Source organism: Balaenoptera acutorostrata, chromosome 15, assembly GCF_949987535.1.
Source record: "Balaenoptera acutorostrata chromosome 15, mBalAcu1.1, whole genome shotgun sequence".
Lineage (NCBI taxonomy): Eukaryota > Metazoa > Chordata > Mammalia > Artiodactyla > Balaenopteridae > Balaenoptera > Balaenoptera acutorostrata.
The window spans coordinates 68,839,001-68,844,906 of NC_080078.1; positions in this window are offsets into that span (position 1 = coordinate 68,839,001).

Genomic DNA, 5,906 nt, shown 5'->3' on the forward strand with positions numbered 1-5,906 from the left:
CTTAATTACCCCCTTAGAGGCCCTATCTCCAAATCCAGTCACATTGGGGGTTAGGGCTTCAACCTCTGAAATTTGGGGGCGACGCTTGTGGACACAATTTAATCCATAACAACCACTCAGAAATTAAAAGGAAGAAATTAATGATAAATAAGAGAAGCCAGACACAAAATGTATACACTGTGTGATTCCCATGATACGAAATGCTAGAAAGGTCAAAACAAGTCTATAGTCATGGAAAGCACATCTGTGGCAGCTGGGGCTGGAGGGATGGGTGGGAGTGTCAGTGAGGGGTTTGACTGCAAAGGGGCAAGAGGGAACCTTCTGGGTGATGAAAATGTTGCCTCTTGATTGGGGTGGTGTCTGTATGGATGTATACATTTGCCAAAACTCACTGAACTGTACACTGAAAATGGGTGCGTTTTATTCTATGTACAATTATGCCTCAATAAAACAACAAATTAAAAACCCTACCTCAAAGGGTTAAAAATAAGGTTCAAGTTAGGTGGTTGTTCAGAGTAGATGAGCTAATGCCTGCAAAATGCTTAGATTGGAGTCTGGCACAGAGTAAGTAAATGGTAACCATGGTAACCGGAAAACAAAACTTTTGCTCAATAAGTGGGGCAAGAGAGAGAAATAAACACAGAGGGCACACATGGGAGGGCAGGGGGAGGGGGATGAGGGGAGAGGAAGAGCAGACAAGCAGGGGCTGTGAACTTGGTTCCCTGGGATCATCGCTCCCTGCTGACCCAGGGGAGGAACCCCCATCACCTGTCAGCATCTTCTGGGCCCCGGGGACCAGCCACCCACAACTCAGCCCCTGCTCTGTCCCCAGCCTGCTTTTCTTCATTCATTCATTCATTCATTCCTCCACTGAACATACACACTGGACCACTACCCAGTACATCAAAAGGCATCAATAGCTGCTTGTATTTACTGAGTGCGTTTTGGGTGCGGGACACTGCTCAGCGCTGGACATTTTAGGTTGAACCAAACGAAAGAGCAGATGTTTGACAGGTTTTCACTCCCCAAAACAGCAGCTTACTGTGGTTCAACCAGATACATGATCACGTTCTATCCTCTGTAGAGGAGATATTGTTATTCTCCTTTTTGTGGCTGAGAAGAGTGATGTTTGGGAAGGTGAAGTGGCTGGCCCAAGGCCCCACAGCTATAAGTGACTGGATTTGAATGCAGGTCTGACTCTGAAACCCTTATATTACATGTTCCTTGCCCTTAGCCATTCTAGGGGCTTCCCTGGTGGCGCAGTGGTTGAGAATCTGCCTGCTAATGCAGGGGACACAAGTTCAAGCCCTGGTTTGGGAAGATCCCACATGCCATGGAGCAACTGGGCCCGTGAGCCACAATTACTGAGCCTGCGCATCTGGAGCCTGTGCTCCGCAACAGGAGAGGCCGCGATAGTGAGAGGCCCGTGCACCGCGATGAAGAGTGGCCCCTGCTTGCCGCAACTAGAGAAAGTCCTCGCACAGAATTGAAGACCCAACACAACCAAAAATAAATAAATAAATAAAATTAAAAAAAAAAAAAGAGCCAGTCTAGTGGGGAGATGAACACATTAAGTATGCCTCCCTGAGTCCCCAGACAGGCTGCCCTCTGCTCTTTAGACCCTGGATATGAGAGTCCTTGGTCTTCTGAGGATGCCGAGGCCCTACCACGCCTGACCCCGGCTCCCTTGCCCACCAGGACATCCTACCCCTGCCTGGCCTGCCTCCTTAGGCCTTGGGGGGCTTGTTGTACGGGCAAAGCTGGCTGGGCCCCCGGCTGCGGCAGTATCCGTGCTCTTCTTCTGCCCCAGGATTTGGCCTCATTCTGCCCATCTTATCCTCACTCTGGGCCAACCCCTCACCAGCCTTGCCCTCTTTCCAGCCTCCCTCTGAGTTTCTGTTTGTCTTTAATTCACAGCTCATTAGCAGATGAAAGAAGTAGAGATACCCTGTGTCCAAGAGTCCCTCAGGCAGCCCCCTCCTCATACTCTGTGAGGTGCCGCCCTTGGCACAAGGCAAGGGACTCTCCCTTGGGTGCTCTTTGTGAAGCAAGAGAGAGGCCGGGACCTGGCTCCGGACTCCCCCATCCATAGCTGGGCCAGACACTGAGCTGGCGGGGGCTGAGGCCGAGGCGCTGGGAAGCAGTATCAGCCCCCTCCTCCAGAGCCTGAGCAGGACAAGGACAGTTAATTCCTCTGGTGTTATCAGCTGGGCACAGGCGCTGGTTGCATAGCAACCCAGATTGCTCTCTGTCTCCAGTGCTCAAAAAGAAAAAAAAAAATCAGCATTTTCTCCAATTCCACATCAGTGAGATGGAAACAGACCCGGGGCAGCTCTGACTCCCTGCCCCCAAGTGTGACTAATTTCCAGGGAGCTTCTACCCATACCCCTTGGTGGGGTTCCCACTCTTAAGGCCTGCACCTCCCTCTTGCCTCCCACATACCAGGCTGGGTGTAGGAACCCACCAATCACAGTAGCATGCAGCTGGGCCAGGAGCTGAGTCTGGGTTTGTGCAGAGGAATGCTGGGCAGGCCGGGGATCTGGGTGATAGGGTGTGAACTGTGGGAGCCCCGGCCAGTGCTGGCAATGGCATTGATTTCTTCATTCATGAAGAAATATTTATGGAGCACATACCGGATGCCATAACCCTAAACTCCCCAGATTTGGTGGTTTAAAGGTGGCTGCAAATTCTTTGCCACCCCTCTCATGGACAAGTATAGTCTCTTTCCCTTCCTCTTAAATCAGGGCTGGTTCTGTGGCCTCTTTGACCAGTAGAATGGGACGGTAGTGACACTGTGTAACTCTGAAACTGGGTCCTAAGAGATCAGCAGCTTCTGCCTTTGTCACTTGAAATACTCCTTCCTGGAACCCAGCCACCATGATGTGAGGAAGCTCAAGCAGCCATGTGGAAAGGCTCTCCTGAAATCTGTATCATTTGCCATATGAGAAAGTCACATGATGGCATGTGAAGCAGAAAAATCATCCAGTTGAACCCTACCAAATCCTTGACCCACAGACTCACAAGCAAATAAAATTATTCTCGCTTTAAGCTAGTAAGTTTTTTTAAATTAATTTTTATTTTATATTGGGGTGTAGTTGATTTACAATGTTGGGTTAATTTCAGGTGTACAGAAAAGTGATTCAGTTATACATATACATATATCCATTCTTTTTCAGATTCTTTTCCCATATAGGTTATTACAGAATACTGAGTAGAGTTCCCTGTGCTATACATAGGTCTTATCTACTGTTGATTATCTATCTTATATATAGTAGTGTGTATCTGTTAATCCCAAACTCGGAATTTATCCCTCCCCCCTACTTTTCCCCTTTGGTAACCATAAGTTTGTTTTTGAAGTCTGTGAGTCTGTTTCTGTTCTGTAAAGAAGTTCATTTGTATCATCTTTTTAGATTCCGCATATAAGTGATATCATCTGATATTTGTCTTTGTCTGATTTACTTCACTTAGTATGATTGTCTCTAGGTCCATCCACATTGCTGCAAATGGCATTATTTCATTCTTTTTTATGGCTGAGTAATATTCCATTGTATATATGTACCACATCTTCTGTCGATAGACATCTAGGTTGCTTCCATGTCTTGGCTATTGTAAATAGTGCTGCAGTGAACATTGGGGAGCACGTATCTTTTCAGAGTATGGTTTTCTCCGAAAGCTAGTAAGTTTTGGAGCAGCTTGTTAGGCAATAATAACCGAGACACCAGGAAAACTTACTTTTTTCATTCATAGATTCCTAGATATCAACAACATGGCTTAGGTACCTGATGTTGCTGGGCCCTGTGCTAAGCTCCAAAGCAAAATGCCACCCAAGAGAGCTGAAGTCCAAAATGCTGGAGGGCTGAGGGGTATCAAGAGATGGCAGAGACACAAGAGAATAGAACCAGGAGCTGAGACAGAAGCAGATAATGACTAGAAGTCATTTGTAATTAGAGGGGTCAAAAAAGGAGGTGAGGAAGGCAATCTTGGTTCCTGACCAGACCATATAGTTTTAAATTTGGGTACTGGCTCTGCTTATTTGGAAATGGGTGTCTGGACCATATTGGGAAACATTCTGAAGCTAAGTCAGTTCCAGAGAGCTGTGATGGATTAGTGATGTCTGCAGTGGGTAGGCAATGAGAGTATAGACATATGTGTCATACATATGCCTCTTGAGCCCACACTGTCTGCTGGCCTCAGTGACTAACTCTCCTTGGCCTGCTTGGGTGTGGAGAGAGGCTGGAAAACAGGGTGTTCAGGCAGGTTTCAGGAGGGCTGGAGCAGAGGACCCCACGTGTGCACTCATACTTTGATACCTGGAGTTGCAGAGCTCCACATAAACTAGCAGGGCAGATTCAGAGGGTTCATTTTAGCTTAGTTTTTGTTTTTTGTTCATGTCTTGTATTCAATTCATTTCAAAATTCCATTGTCTCATTCTGTGAGGTTGGGTCAGATTTTCTTGACCCCTACCACACATCAAAACCACTGATTGGGACTTCCCTGGCAGTCCAGTGGTTAAGACTCTGCGCTTCCAATGCAGGGGGCATGGGTTTGATCCCTGGTCAGGGAATTAAGATCCTACATGCCACGCAGCCAAAAGATTAAAAAACAAAACAAAACAAAAAGCTGCTGATCATGGCCAACAGGCATGGGGTGGGGCAAAGCTGTGGTGTGTAGAGGGTGTGGGATGGAATGGGAGGAGATGTGGCTGGAGACCTGGGTTCTCAAAGTGTGATCCACTGACCAGCAGCATCGGCAGCCTGGGAACTTGGAAATGCAAATTCTTAGGCCTTTCCCCAAACCTACTAAATCAGAAACTCTGGGGCTGGGGCCAGAGGCTGTTTTAACAAGCCCTTCAGATGGTTCTGGTGCACGCTTACCTTTGAGAAGCCCTGGGTTAGGAAGAGCAGAGGGAAGAGCCATGGAGGGTCTTCTGTGTGACATGGAGGGATTCCGGGTGGTTTGCAGGTCTAGGACTTCCCCCTTGCTGCCTCCAGAGTTTTCCTCCTTCTTGGACACCCCTTGACAAGAGCTCAGTGGAAGAAGCAACTTCCTCACTCTCTTTTGGCAGCCCCTGTCCTTGTCTCTCTCTCCCACTCGAGGGACACTTTTGCCATGTATTCCAGCATCAGTCACAATGACGTCATCACGGGTAACTGTGGGTAATTCCCTTATTCTGATATGTCCATGATGTGTGCAAGTATCATATCAACCACTCCTACAGTTCAGTCCTCGAGCCCTGACTTCCAAGTGAAATGTGACTTCTGAGCCAACTTCATGTGTGTGAGGCCTGGAGAGGGCTCCACCAAGCACTGATGGATTTGCTGATGGGATAGTGATGGAGAAGGAATCCCCTGGAAGCATCCTCCACTCCTTCACCCCAGTCTTTGACCTACTAACTGATTCCCACACCTGGCCTTCCTGGGATGCCCCCTCTTCCATGAAGCCCTCCCTGCCTGCCATCCCCCACCCCCATCTGGATTATGCCCCTCCATCACTATGAGCCTACAGCCCCCTCGACCTTCCCCACTGTAACACCTTTCATGCTGTTCTCTGATCACTTGTTTAACTGTCTCTTTCTCCACCACAAGTCTGGGATCTTGTGCATCTTACTCAGCGTGACATCCCCAGGACCCTGCCCACAGTCACCTCCATTCCAGTTCCAGTATCATGCCAAGGGCTTTATGGGCATTGTGTCATTTAAACTTGATACCTGCCCTATGAGATGGGCATTTTTTTCATCCCCATTTTACAGATGAGGAAACTGAGGAACAGGAATAAAATACATTGCCCAAAGTCACACGGCTAGTGAGTCACAGGCAGCCTGCCTCCAATAGATAACGACATCTTGTTTTGTGAGTATTATTTTTCTTTTTGTTTTCGTTCCAGGGAGGGGGAAGATGAAAAAATTT